This window comes from Callorhinus ursinus, unplaced genomic scaffold (assembly GCF_003265705.2).
Source record: "Callorhinus ursinus isolate GAN/ISIS: 27379988/994484 unplaced genomic scaffold, GSC_fseal_2.0 scaffold4, whole genome shotgun sequence".
NCBI classification, from domain to species: domain Eukaryota; kingdom Metazoa; phylum Chordata; class Mammalia; order Carnivora; family Otariidae; genus Callorhinus; species Callorhinus ursinus.
The window spans coordinates 64,027,065-64,043,120 of NW_027397066.1; positions in this window are offsets into that span (position 1 = coordinate 64,027,065).

Consider the following 16,056-nt stretch of genomic DNA (forward strand, 5'->3'; position numbering starts at 1 on the left):
CTAATGTCCTCCAGTACTTTTCCACTAGCTCACCCCAGCTCTTAAAATTTCTCCTGAATTTTGTTTCAAGGGAGTTGAGTTCACTCTCTCTTGCCTGCCCCAATAGTCTACCCCACCTGTTTAACATCTGGTGCAAGTTTCCTTTGACAGCTCTCTCCTTCATTTCATATACTGGGGTCCAATGCTGTACTGAAAAATTTGGTATTTATTTTTGTCAGTAATGGTTAAACAACTTTTGTTCTCCATGAAATCACTTTATATTTCGCATATATGTAGCACAGTTTCTAATGAACTGAAGTTGCATAAATGACCTCAATGGGGGAGGTATGAAACTGATAACATTCACTCAGGTGCTAAGATATGGTAGTAAAATGTTCTGGATGAAAGAATCATAACAGAAGAAAAATTGGGAGGCCCTTCCATCCATGGAGGTTATGTTTGGAGTCTGAGAGTTAGTTTTGGGGGCTGGAAAATATGTTTCCAATATGAGAGCATTTACATCAGGCCAAATTGTTGAGTACAGGATTGAATTGCCGGCTTAGTTTTGGGTAGGCTGTGGAAAATTTTGCTGTGGATCATAAAATAGAAACAAAATTCACAGTATGTTTCCATTCTGGAGAATTCTACAGAAAGCATAGGGTTTTGTGTTTAAATGGGATTTAAATGCCAGCCTTGCCACTTGATAACTGAATGATTTTGAGGTAATGACTTAAATTTTCTGTGTGTTAGTTTCCTTACCATCAAAGTGGGATAATAATAACCACCCCAGAAAGTTGTTTCAAAGACTGAGTGAGAAAATCCACGTGCCTGGCTTACAACAAGTCCCCAGTAAATGGTACATTTAAATATTTACTCAGTAACTTGAATCTTACCATGGATTAGTAGGACATATGATTTAATTTCTACTCTCAAAGATCTTCCAGGATTTCTGGGAGATAAACCAAATATAAATATCAGAAATTCATTTATCAAGTCAACAGACCTTTTATTGAGCACCTAATATTTTCCAGGCACTCTTCTAAGCTTTGGGAATATAGCAGTGATCTCTACAGACAAGATCCCTGCCTGTATAAACTTTATAACCCGGTGTGTGTTGTGTGTGTCTGTGTGTGCGAGTGGTGGTGGGGGGGCAATAATATACAAATGTACAAAGAAATGGTTAATTACCCGTAACAATAAATACTATAAATAAAAATATATTAGGAAAAGGGGCACCTGGGTGGCTCCATCAGTTAAGTGGCTGACTCTTGATTTCAGCTTAGGTCATGATCTCAGGGTCCTGGGATCGAGCCCTGTATCCAGCTCCCCACTCAGTGGGGAGTCTCCTTGAAGATTTTCTCTCTGTCCTCCTCCCATCTCATCCCCATTCACACACTCTTTCTCTAAATAAATAAATAAATCATATATATATATATATATATATACATATAATATATATATATATATATTAGGAAAAGAAGACAGAGACTAATAATTAGGGACAAGGCAGAAAAAAACCCAAATGAGGTGGTCAAGCAATGACCCTCTGAAGGACAGCTGAGGAGAGATCTGAATCAAGTTAGGGAACAAACTATATAAAGGTCTATGAGGGGAAGAGAATTCCATTCAGAACAAATTATTCAAGTTAAGATTTCCAAAATAGGAACAAGCTGGGTATGTTGAAGGACTAGCCAGAAGCCAGGGGACAAAAATTACATGCTTTCTAATTTATTAAAGAAAGAAATTCTTAATCGCATGAAACAACATTTATGAAGTCATAACCTAAAACTTGCTTCACACACCATTTATTAGTTCAACATTAGCTTTTATGAGTCACTTCTCTGCTAGATCTTGAAAATATATTAAAAATATCTGACATTTCCTTTGTTTTCATAAAGCTTATAGTCTAGTATTATGTTTTCACTATCATTAATCTCCACAGTTTATTTGTACTAGATTTGGACTGCAATCTACCCAAATCTCTTGCCATAGCATGGAATGGAGCTTTACTGAATCTCCTGGAAAAGAAAGCAAGCTGCAGACTGGAGCGCATGCCCCTCAGAAATCATACAATTATACGCAGAGGTCCGGAACAGGATCTAAGAAATAATCACGGTGTTTAAGTTTCAAGTTTTTAAGACAAGCTTCCAGGTCAATTTTGAATATTTTACAGTAAGAAAAAATGTTAGAAGTAAATACAAGTTAGTAGGCAATATAAAAATCATGGCTGAATGAAAACTTAATTAAGCGATAGCCTTCTCTGGTTGCTATAACTTTATGTTTAGTTTTATAGAGTATTTTAAATATTTTTATGTTCTTTGTATATAGTTGAAAAGTGAATGAAAAAGATTTACAGAAAAAGAGAAATCAAGATCATTTTGAAAGGGGATAATCAAAATGAAACAAATTAGTATTATTGTTAGCATAATTTAATACTAATTATATGATACACATATAATAATTTAATACATTTGTTATTTAAGATAAAGCCAATGCAACAACAAAAAATAAAAGACTGTATTAAAAACATACTTAAGGCCAGAAATCCTGGCAGCTATAAATGCTTAAAGAAACAATTTTATGGAGACTGACAGATCTATAGGAGTAGACCCAAGAATCCTTAATAGAGGTGATCATTCACTCAAAAAACATTAATTGAGTAAGCCAGACAGTAGATGAAAACCTAGTATCTGTACAGCCCTGTACATAACACATCTACATATATCATTTCATTTGATACTTGTTACAATCCTGTGAAGTGTATACAGAAATTCAAAGGGGTTAATGTCCATGACACTAATGACCATACTGTTAGTGGGTCGAAATGCTGGGCTGGACACGCAAGCTTTTTAGCAACATATTTCCTACTCTTTCCAGTATACCATGCTAACCTTCCTATTCATCTGTACAAGGTTGATGCTAGGGCATTCTTCTTCCTCTGACTTAATTTTCTTCAATTAAGAGTCATCTTTACCACAAAGAAAATGAAAAGGCTGAGAATCTCTCAAAATGCTGTTGGAACCAAGTACATGTGGAAGACAGACAGAATGAAAGAGACGGGTGGGAACAAGGCAGCAAAGAGAGGGCACACACTCCAGGGAAATTTCCCTTGTGGTCTGTATTTTTTAAGTAGTTTTGGTGCTTATTATATTAGCTTCTAAAGATATTACTTAGGGAAAAAAGCATGTTAATCACCAATATTTCTTAATGTATACCCAACATCCATTTCCCCCAAATTCTGTAACATCGTTAATCCATTCTCATAGCATAGCTTCAATTAACACATCTAGTTGTTAACTTCCTAATTTTTATTTCAACCCAACTGTTGTGAGGAAACCTGTCTATTTCCAGATGCCTACTGAAAAAAATCAACTTAGAGGCTGCCACAAGTATCCTAAGTTCAATTTGTCCAAAAACCTAATTTATAACCTGTGGGAAAACATCTTATTCCTCTTCCAGCCCCCTCCTATGTCTTTTGTCTCTCTAAACTAAGAGAGCTATCTCTGCATCCAAGATGAGCAAGCCCAGCCACCATACAGCTCATCGCCTTCCTCCTTCTTTAGAGCCAGTCACTAATACTGGGCCGTAGATTTCACTAACAGTTCGCAATCTGTCCTCATGAGCTTGGGAATGTCATCACCATTTCCTGAACTACCAGAATTCTTCCTCCTGTCTTCTGTGTCTTTCCTTTCCATTCCAGTCTCTACACCATCCGGGGCAGAAACTGTCTAGAACACAAATTTTGTCATGTGATTTTTCTAGAAAAAAAAAATTCATATTGGATCCACCACCTCCTGCAAGGTCAAGCCCAAATTCATTAGCATGGCTTTCAGTGCTCTCAACAAACTATATTCAACCTTTCTGCCCATCCTCAGCCCCTTCCACTCTTACCCAAACCAAATTTAGGGGGTTTTTGTTGTCGTTGCTGCTGTTTTGCGTGAAGTTTTTTTTTTTTTTTTAATTTTCAAAGCACTTATCAAGGCTTGGAATTTTATTTACGCGTATTGTTGGTCTTCTCTTCCACTAGAAGGCAAGTTTTCTAAGGGCAAGTGCTCTATCTGCTTTGTTTACTGCAGAATCTACAGTGTCCAGTAGAGTATCTGACGCATAATAGGTGCCCAATAGATATTTGTTGGTTGACTCACCCAGAAATATCGAGACAATTGCCTTTGATGCCCAAGCCCATATTATCTATTATATATTATTATATATGATAGACAGTCACTTTCTCACTTTTCACCTCACCTTGCATTCTAAGTAGTAAAATTTAAAAATTGATAAATTAGGGAAGTAACTGTCAGGGTATCCAGGACACTACACTCAGGTTTGGATTCCAGCTCCGCATTAACTCAGTTACCTCACTTAGAAAATGAGGAAATACTTTCTTCTTTACATAGTTATTTTAAATCGTGTGTAATACATGATTTATACCACAAATATTTCCTCCTTCTCTTTCTTCCTTCTACCTCCTCTTTCTCTCTCTGGTACAGAATGTGTTTTTGTAGGATAAAACCTCTGGTATGAAGGAAAAGGAGAAAGGGGGATTTTCCACATATTAGTTTTAAATTATGCCCCTTACGGATTAAAAATTACAGTGTCAGGTTTGGAACAGGATTTTAAGGTTCATCTGGTCTCCTCTAAGATGTGTTGATTTCCTCTATAATTTCCCAACTACGTGATTGTCCAGCCTATGCTGAAACAGCTCTAGCAAGGAAAAAATCCACCTCCTATTACTGCCTAGCCATCAAAAACAAAACAAAACAAAACAAAAACCATTGTAAACCACATATCATGACCATGTAAAATTGTAGCATCAGCTAATATTAAAGATACTTTGCATAGTACAATAAATTAATTAAATTATCTTTAGTGAGTCTATTTGAATGGAAACTTCAACATCAAGTTTCCTGCAATTTCTTTATCAGGACCTCTAAAGTTGTATTTTTATTGATATTTTTAAAATAAATTCCTGTAACATCAAACCTATAAAGGGTTCATCACAGACCAAATACATCTCTAACCTTTTAAGCTTTCACAGTAAAAACTGTCTTCTTTATTTATATAAGTTTGGGAAAGATACAAATGTAATCATAACCCCCAAGGCAAAATTTTATGGCAGTTTTCAGAACTCCTCACTATAAAAACTACTCAAACCTGCAAACATAAAAGTTTCCAATAAAATTTGTTTTAGATACTGGCAATAAAACATTCTTTGCTTGCCTTTTAACTCCAAATTTTGGAGCCACAGCTGTCCAAATGCCAAAGATATATTTCACATTCCCCAGCCACACATTCTCCAAACTTTTAATCTCCAATTGAAAAACACTATTATTATTTATTAAATATCACAAATATTTCATATTTAAGGAATGTGTGTTAATGAACACAAAAGAAAAAATAGGTCATAGTAAAAAAAATCACAAAGGAAGTATCACATAAATCTTTAAGTAAGTAACTATATTTTAAAATAACATCCTCATGTTTTCACCTTAAAATGTTTGTGTTTTTTAACCCAGAATATGTTTCCTAATGAAAGTTTAAGTAATAAGGGAGAAAAGTGTGCCTATAAGCATATATGTGATTCATACTGGAAACTTCTCTGAGAGCTTGTGTATGTTCTGCCATTAAGGGCATTTGGAAAGCTGATTTCTCTTCCAGCTCCTAGGGTATGAGGGAGAGGCTGCCAGAGGCTTCCACCCTCAGGAAGCACCCGGAAGCATCCTAGCTCTGGGTCCTAACAGTTTTACCAAATTCTTTCAGGCCTTGGACCCTGAAGTCAGTCCATTCCATTCATCGCTCTGATCTCTGTTTCTCAGAAGCACCACGTAAAATATAAACCGGGCTCATTGCTTTAACATGTGTGTATTGTTCACAGTGCAGATGGCACCTGGTGGTACGTTGTCAAGGCACTTACCCTGTTCCTCTGCCTTAAGGAGTATTGTGTGCAGACATGGGCAAAGGCTTTGGCATCAGATTGTTTATATTTGATCCTCAGCAAGGCCACTTTCTAACTATACTAGCCTGGCAAGTTAAGGAACTTTTCCAAGTGACAATTTCCTCATCTATAAAACTAGAGGTGGGGGGGGCGTGGGGGGGGGTTCCTTCCTTTTGCTTTCTTCCCGACTCATGATCCCATTGCTGACCTCCTTACAAACTCTTTCACTCTTATACTCAGTCTCTCTTTAAATAAAGTCCTCGTCATAATTTGTATGCCACAGAAGCAAACCCTAAGACAAGGAATCATGTGTAAGTGACTCACCATGGTACCAGGAGAGACCTGGAGGGGAGTGAGGGGAGGAGGGCAGGGGGAGGGAAGAAGTCAAGCAGGGATCCACCTCCAGGCAAAGATTTAGCCTCACTTGATCCCCCACAGGAGCTCTGGAGCCTAAATTATACCTACAAGTCTGTTCCCCTTAAAAGGTTGCCTGATAAAATACAAGACATCCTATTAAATTTGAATTTCAGATAAACAACAAATTCTCTTTAGTATAAGTATGTCTCAAACACTACATGGAACAAACTCATACTAAAAAATATATATATATATATACTTGTTGTCTACCTGAAATTCCAACTTAATTGGAATTCTACATTTTTATTCTATATTTTTATTTGTAAATCCAGAAACCCTACAAAGGCCAGGCTACTGAACTACGGTGGTGACGGTACGGGGAGCTCACAAAACCAGTAAAAAGGATTAGATGGAATCCGAGTGGAACACCATCAGTGTCTGCTATCTTGTGTTCTCTCATTTTCTTCACACAGTGTTCCTTCCACTTTCTTTCCATTATGGAAACTTGGCTCATCCCTAAAGAACCCTCACTTCTTTGCAGTTTTCACAATGGAGCCTGCTTTTTCTCTGTGAAAACAACAACAACAACAAAACTGGCTTTCTACAATTCTTCACTGTGGCTTTTAGATCACAGATCCATTGTTCTGACTCCCCGGAGCTAGTCTCTCCTCTCTGAGCTCTGGCTCTCTGTCTATTGCCTTCTACCCTGCTGAAGTTTTGCCTACATTCAAGTGCCTTTTGACCAATTCACTGATAACTGTGGCATCTAGATCATAGGTACCCTCAGACCCCAAATGTTCTCCCCAATTTGGTCACTACTTTGTCAATTAAGTAGTCTCAAAGTTTTGGTATCTCTTCTCCATTTCCACAGCACATTCTCTTGATTTTTACCTTACCTAACCATCCTGGGAGCTGCCCCACCCTTGAAAATTTAATTTAATTGGCCCACTTTGACAATACTCTTACTCATTCAGTTTTCACTCTATTATTCTATTACATTAGGCCTTGAACTTAATGGAGACACTTACCTAATCCATCAAGTCTTCCTGAATTTGCTTCCTTCTCTCTTCCAACACATTTCACCCTTTTATCAATATTTCTAAACATTTGAATGGCTTCCTCCCTTTTTCATTCTGGTATATCCATTCTAAAACCCTTGAACCCATAGCTATGCAAACACTTCCTTCCTCCATCCTTCCTGAATTTGATTAAAAGATTATCATGATATAATGTATATTGGGATACCAAAACTTTCATTAGTAATAAGAGAAACAAGTTTAAATCATACTGAAGTTAACTATATTGTATTGCTATAACATATTCCCGGTAGATAGTGTTTTAAGTGCAAAGATGCTGTGATACATTGCAATTTTTCTCTAGAAGTCATTAGGCATTTAATATGAAGAATGTTAGCTTGAGTAGAATAGAAGCTTGGGTCTATATACTTAGCAATTTCTCATGCTACAGTATAAATTGGAAGCACTATTTTTTTTAAAATGCTGGATCCATGTTAATATTATATATTGAAAATAGACACAAGGAAAAGATGTAATTATTTTCCTTGAAAAGTAGTCTTAAATTTAATTCTTATTTCCAATATCTTTGGTTACATTTACCTACTTTGAAATCTAAACTAAGAAAACAGTCAGAAATATGGATGAAACAAAATAAGGATTATCGTTTGTACAAATATACATAAACAAAAAATGAAGATGAAACAAAGGGCACTTGTCACACACACATATTCATGAAAACAAAAATGAAGTATTTATGAAGTTTAGGGTTTTATTTTTCTTGAAATTAAATAAAAATAACCTGAGGAGCTATTTAAAAACCCCAAAACATTTTCAAGTTCAACATTGTACAATTAAGTATAAAGGCATACTTATTTCAAAACAAGGCTAATAAGATATTTTCCAGCAGGTTCATAATTCACTAGACTACACTGTTCAAAACCAAAACAGCTAAAAGCTTGAAATGATGTCAAGAGACCCCTCTACTCCAAATGGTGAAATTGAAGTAAAGATTAATGATATTTTAAGCCTATTTTTTCCTTCTTTGTTTTATTTTACTGTCTAAGCCATTTAGCATTTAGTATTCATGAAGGTGTGTGAACATTAATTTTGGTTTTTATATACTTGTTTCAGACATACTTAAACTGAAATATTTTGATTACTACACAAAGTGTAAGGTACTAAATCATAATGCTTCTCCATTTAGTAAATTTGGATTTTACTAATCTTTTGCTTTAAGTTTCATTTGTTGGGCTATAATATCCTCAAATATTTCCATATATTGTTAGACTCCTTCAGCATAAGTCCTGAGTCCCAGTGTAAGTTGTTGTGTGGGGGGAGATAGTCTAATATGATTAGGAAAATGATTACTTCAAGCTGCTAGAATAAGAAGAACCAAAGAATGAGTTCCTGATGAATAATAACTAGTTAGATTCTCTTCTGGTTTAAAACTGAATCTAAATTTTCAGGAGACCCAAGTAGTTTCTTAGAACTGGAGCTTACAGTGACTCAGGGAATAATATCTTCTACAAATGTGCCTCTGGGAATTTAAGCATGCTAATGCAAGAAGCTGTAAGGGCATCTAACCGCCCTCTTCACCTGCAAGGGGTACACACACACACACATTAAATAAGTTGGGTGCTACTTAGATAGACATGGGTTTGAGACCCATTACCTAATATAGGATATGTATTCTAGACCTAAAAGTATAAAGTTCTCCTGATTAAAAAGTTTCCTAAGTGTATCCTTCCAGGTGATACCTCTAAAATGTTATCTAAAAATCTCTACTTAGGGCGCCTGGGTGGCTCAGATGGTTAAGCGTCTGCCTTCGGCTCAGGTCATGATCCCAGGGTCCTGGGATCGAGTCCCGCATCGGGCTCCCTGCTCCTTGGGAGCCTGCTTCTCCCTCTGCTTCTCTCTCTCTCTCTCTCTCTCTATCCCTCTGTCTCTCATGAATGAATAAATAAAATCTTTAAAAAAAATAAAAAATAAAAAAAAAATAAAAATCTCTACTTAGTTTAGGGCCATGCTGGAACGATTATATCTTTACCATGTAAGCTTTTCATTAATTCATTTGTTCACTCATTTAACAAATACGGATTGAATATCCATCATGTGCTAGGCACTCCACTGAGTACTGAAAAGAATGGAACTATGCCAAAGATAAATGATGTCTTAGCACCCTGGAAACTTACATACGATGAGTATGATGACCCAAACGACATGCACTATATATGGCCAGGGAGCTTTCCATGTCTAAAAGTCAGGGAAGGCTTCTTCAACCAATTGACCTTTGAGATGAGACGTGATTTGCCTATCCAGGACGGAGTGAGGAAGGCAGAGAAAATCCAAAGAATTGGATAGCAACCTCTTGAAAGGATTAGCTCTGTATTTAGTTTTTATTTTTTACCTGTTCAAATAACTACATTCACAGTGGTTTAAAATAAACTAAGACATAAAACACAAAACATGAGAGCAAGGTGAAATTTGGCATTCTCTATGGTCTTTTTGCTATTTGAAGGGTTCCTTCATGTGGGTTTGACTTGAAAACAGAAGGCCTGTGGTGGTGATTTAATGAGATAAATGCTCCTCCCCATTAGGATCTGTGGCTGGGTCTTTCTCTTAGTATTTACTAAAGAATAAAGTCATCTGCTTATATATTAGTACTTCTTAATCTGGTAGTATTTTATAGTCCTGTAGCCAGTGTTGGAATTTATGATCTGGAATATGGTAATGCCATCAATCCAGCCAGTACTTTTACTTCTCATGGTTTATCTTAAACAGGACTACTGTGTAATTGCTTTTGTGCTTTCCCATTTGTTTTCCTTGTAAAAGAAAAAAGACTGAGAATATTAACAAGCCCAGCTGTTAGCATTTCTTTGATATTTCCCGGTGGCCTGCTCCATTAGAGGGGGCTAAGTTCTTAATATCAGTTGGATTTGTTAATTATTGGTAAACAGTGCTCTATGAGTATTAGATAATGGATTCATTTTGCACATTTATTTTTATCGCGGTAATTTGGGTGTTCTCTTCTCTTTAATTGCTTTGTTTAAAAAGTACCTAAAAGCATAATCCAGAATTCCAAGCCTTCCACCAAATTAAAGAAAGCAATACTTTATTTATATGACCAAAGCAAATATGATTTCCAGCTCTTTTTCAAAAATTTACTTCAGATGATCTTGGGTCAGATTTTCTCTACCTAACATTGTGGGGAGAAGACTATAAAAGGCCACTGCATTCATGATATGAACAGACACTTTATTCAATTATTCATTTACTCAGGGTCAGCTTTATACCAGTTTTGTGTTAGGCTTTGGGGAGATGAAAGCAATGATAATGATGGGGAAAATGTCACCCTAGAGACTCCTAAATAGTTGATCCTTTCAAATAAAGTTCAAGGGCATTTGGTATGTCATTTGCTGTCCTATAGGAGACAAAGACAAGCTCTAGTAAATTATGCGACAAGACAGCCAATGAATGCCTAATTCCGGTCTCCTTGGTGGTAGCCCAAGTCTGGGATAGATCAGTTCATGTCTTTATAGCACATCACAAGAGATATCTGTGGGGAAACCAAGAGACAAAGATCTAGATGTTTAGCCCTAAGGCAGAGAGATGATAGGAATAATGTATTTGACTAAGAGTATTTTAAAAAGAAAAAGGTCCTCTGCTCAGTGAGTTCATGTAGAGAACATCTCTAAGATGAACCATCTACTATCAGCTATGGTGGCACCTGCTGTGTGGTTCTAAGATCAGACATCCAGGAGAGTTCGCCCTCTCCCAGGAGGTAATCTTCAGAAAGTGTGTGTCAGCCGGAAACACCGAGCAAAAGATACTGATGGAACTTAAGCCTAAGGTGCTTTCAGAATCTTTGAGACCAGGTTTCTAATTTACCCGGGATAGGGTTGAATTTTATTTATACTTCTTGCTGAGGCAGAAACCTAAATGACATGCAGACGGCTTCAAATTTGCTTAGCTAGTGATTGTTTCCCAGAACTAACTCCTAAAAGCCTACTCAGTCAGTCCCAAGAACATCCTAAAGAAGTTGACCCCTTCCTTGATTGGAAGATTTACAAGGCAGTAGGTCCCCCTCCACCTCCCTGTACATATAGGTCCATGGAGAACAACAAACTGAAATGATCCTCCTTTCCTGGAACCAATATGGAGGCAATGTGAAGTGCAGGCAAATCCCGGGAGTCCTAAATGGCCTTCGACAGACATGTCCTAATGAAGCAAAGTTAAAAAATTGGTAATAAATTAATGAGAATGTGCCTCTTAGTGGCAATCATCCATCCATTCCCTCTTAGAGCACCTTTTAATTATTGTTACTAACGACAGAGTTTGGCGGTCACTGATTTCAGAAAAGAAAAAAACTTTTTTTTGCTTTCCAGGCAGTTCCGTGCAGCCTCTGAATTCGGCATGTTTGGAATAACCACTATTTATTACTTGTGGTTGTTACTTTTTTAAATGCTGGGCAATGGCATTCCTTTACTGGGCTGAAAAGACACTTTCTAAATTTGCCCTTTTTCCTTCCGATGTCCAAGGACATTGTCATTTGGGGCTGTTCATCATTTGTAGACAGTAACGATAAGAATAATATGCCCCACACACCTCCTCTGTCTTCACAGGGTGCCTCAATAATCCCTAAGGAGTCATAGAGGTAGGGGGAAAAATCCCTGTTTTATCTATTTCCCATCTTTCTGTTATCTGGGCTTATGCCCAATTTAGGCAGAGAATCATTCAGCAGCTCTCTGGTGATCTTCACAGCTGCTCGCTAATGCAGCCTCTTAAACATCTCTAAGAAGCTTTAAAATCTGCTTAGGAATCTGTCAGAGTGACACATGTTGGCAGCAATTTAATTTCACAAAGAATCATGGAGTGAATGCACTACCCACCTTTCCTCTCTCCCTTTCCTTCCTTCCCACCATACCACATGACACATTCCAAATGGATGACTTTCTGGGGTTACCTCTCATAGAATATAACTTAAAAGTTGGGAAATTAGAAGAGCAATCAACACAAGTCAACAATTTAACATCATTTTTTTATAGCAACTAGGCTGTAATTGGGGAAGAGAGTGAAGACATGCCGGACAGCAACAAAGCATGGAACAGAAGCCATTGTTCCAGAGCTCCCTGCTTGGCCATCCATGGCAAGCTCATGCTCACAGCTGTCCTGCCTTTTTACTTCAGCCACCAAATCCATCTGATCTCTTCTCTGTCCCCAGATTCAGAAATGATGGAGAGTGCAGAAAAGCTATCAAAGAAAAATGAATGAGTATATTTTGATAGCAACTCATGAGAAACTCTGGCCTTCATCACTTTGCTTGTGTTCTAACTTTAGCTTGCTCTTTCCTGCTTAACAAAGGAAGAAGAAATTATAGGCAGTGTTGGAAAACTCATGATTAGGAAAATAAAAAGGATAACCATAGATTTACATTTTTAAGGAATTTGTTGAGCTTACATTTTCAAAGCTCCTCCCACAATAAAACTTTTTTCCCCTTCAAGATTGCTAGTATAGGATCTATCCCTCAAGAGGAAATAATGTCCTGAGAGTTTTTAAAAACAATCGTGAGTGGAGGGAGATTGTAGGATTCATATTTTTAAATGACTTATAGAGTCTGTATGCACCACTCTTTAGTGTTTAGTCCTGGCAGAACAAAATATTGATTCCAGTCCACTATGAAAATACCCCAACAGAGTGAAAGTTAGAAGTTAATATAAGCAGCAAACTCATGATTGATTATGCTGTTCATTGAGCGATTTACATAACTAAAAGGTAGGAGTTGTCAGCAGATTTAGTGCATGCTCCCAGTCCTCACAAGGCCAGCAAGGCTAAGCCCCATCTTATCATTTTCACTAAGTCCCAACTTCAGATGAAAATTGAACACTGAACAATCCAAGTTCCCCAGAGCCTTTTACAAGAAATGAACCCTCCCCAGAATTAGCATCACTTGCACAGCTTTTCTAACAGGTAATGCAGTCCCCCTTTGAGGAGAAACCCTTCGAGGGCAAAAGAAAATGCAGTCAAGCACACCCAACCTCAAAGGCATCACTGATAGTGAAGTAAGTTCAGAACTTCTTTCAACTGGTTAAACTCTGAAATATCATCCACATAGACAGTAAACTCAAAGTTACTCTTCTGCCTTCACAGGACCAGAACATCTTCTTACCACCAATGAAGAGGCTATGAGCCCATGAGACTGGTGAAAGATGCCTTCATTTATTTACATATTTATATATTTTGAAGACTTTTCCCATTAAAAAATTGTTACTATTCAGTTTCCCAGAAGTCCTAGAGATCTTGAGAAGAAAACCACGAATTTAAGTCACTGTGGTTTGAATGTTAAATTGGTAGCAGCCACGAGAAGGGCTGCCTGAGTTAATTATGTGGGATTTACCTGCCCTGTAGAGGTGTGAGTTAGATTATGTGGCAGTCCCATCATGATTTGTACTACTCAGAGAAGCAAATAACGCTCCCATTTTTACTATATGCTTTATTTTAATGCAACATGTATCTCTTAGCCAATGGGTAGAAAGTGATAATTTATTGGTGTGACCCAGAATTAAGAAGTAAAACCATGAGGAGGTATAGTTCATATATGAATTTGCTGATTCCAGTTTCCGTGATTAAAAGAAGTTGACAACGTACATATATCCCAAGCCTTGCATGATATCTGTGTCCTCAAAAGAGAACTGGCATTGCTTCCCCTAATTCAAATTCCAATGATCTATTGCTCTTTAATATTAACAGTCATTGCTGGTCTGCCTCTTGCAGCACAAGCAGCTTCGGCTCCAAATCTCAAGGTCTAAAGACCATCATCATTTATCTAATGAGCCCCAGGAGGACCCAGGGTAGCTCAGCCCATTAAGCAAGCTGGGTCTCAAGCAAGGGCTGTTGAAAGTTGACCTGAAACTGCCAGAATTCTCCTTTGTGGGGTTTTGTTATGAGTCATAAAACTCACTTCCTCCATGGCAACTCCAACAGTATCTGTTAATTGTGTCTCTGCTCCGTGCCATAAGCTTTACCTCACCAGAGCATCTGCTTGGGCTTCATCCCGTCACTAATGATCATTTTCTACTTTCCAGTCACTAATTTTTAAGAAGCACCAGTGAGATAGAGTGAAAATATGCCCTTCAAGAGGTGTCATGAAACTTAATTTCTATTCCCATTTCTGCCAGTAAGTATCTAAGTGACCTTGAGAGGGACTTGACCTCTCTGAACTTTGGTTTCCTCATCTGCAAAACTAGATGACATGCAAGGTTCCCCTGGCTTTAAAATCCTAGTTTTAGTCACATATAAAGAAAGGACTTTATTCTTACTAGTTTATTAAAACTTTTGGCAAAGGTGGGCAATTTCACATGATGTTTAAAAATTCACCACATATTCAGTAACCAAATCCTGTGGATAACTCTTTAAAATTGGAGAAAACTTAAAACAATGTAAAAAAAGAAAAAAACACAGCTCTGAGTTTCACAGCACACTAGCCCAATATGATTCTCTAAGGGTGCATAAGATAGTTTAAATCTTTATTATTCCCTTCTTAAAAATCTGGATTTGCTAGAAATAATGCTTGGTGTTTTGTATTATGTGGTTTCATTTTGTTTGTTTAGCAACATCTCAACTATCTTTATTTTCTAAATATGGGAATTAAAACACAACAACTTTGGAACCTCTGGTCTTTCTCATTCCTCATTACCGTCAATCTCTTTGCAAAATTTGACAATTGTCTACTCGCTTAACAGACTCCTCTCATTTGACTTCCATGACACTGTATTTCTAGGTTTTCTTTCCCTCTGTGTCTGTTCCTTCTTTTTTTTTCTTTCAAATTTCTATTTAAGTTCTAGTTAGTTAACATACAGTGCAGTATTGGTTTCCAGAGTGAATTCAGTGATTCATCACTTACATATAATACCCAGTGTTCATCACAAATGCCCTCTTTAATACCCATCACCCATTTAGCCCATCCCCCACCTACCTCCCTCCATCAATCCTCAGTTTGTTTTCTATTGTTGAGAGTCTTTTATGGTTTGCTTACCTCTCTCTTTCCCCCCTCCCATATGTTTTGTTTCTTAAATTCTACGTGTGAGTGAGATCATATGGTATTTGTCTTTCTCTGACTGACTTATTTTGCTTAGCATAATACACTCCAGCTCCATCCACGTCATTACAAATGGCAAGATTTCATTCTTTTTGATGGCTGGGTAATATTCCATTGAATGTATGTATACCACCTCTTCTTTATACATTCATCAGTCAATGGACTTTCGGGCTCTTTCCATAGTTTGCTGTGGAAATATTGCACTATTGTTGATAGTGCTGCCATGTACCCCTTTGAATCTGTATTTTTGTATCCTTTGGGTGAACACCTAGTAGCACAGTTGCTGGTTGTAGGGTAGTTCTATTTTTAACTTTTTGGGGAACCTCCCTACTGTTTTCCACAGTGGCTGCACCAGTTTGCATTCCCACCAACAGTGCAAGAGGGTCACCCTTTCTCCGTATCCTCGCCAACACCTGTTGTTGCTTGTGTTGTTAATTTTAGCCATTCTGGACAGGTGTGAGGTGATATCCCATCGTGGTTTTGACTTGTATTTCCCTGACGATGAGTGATGCTGAACATCTTTTTGTGCTCCTTCTTGACTTCCACTGGGTCCTCTTCTTCTACTCCCTTACACATGAGTGTTTTCCCAGGTTCCATTCTAAGTTCTCCCATTTTAATGCCTTCATACATGTCCCATTAGTAATCTCGTTTATTATGTACACATAATTTTCAAA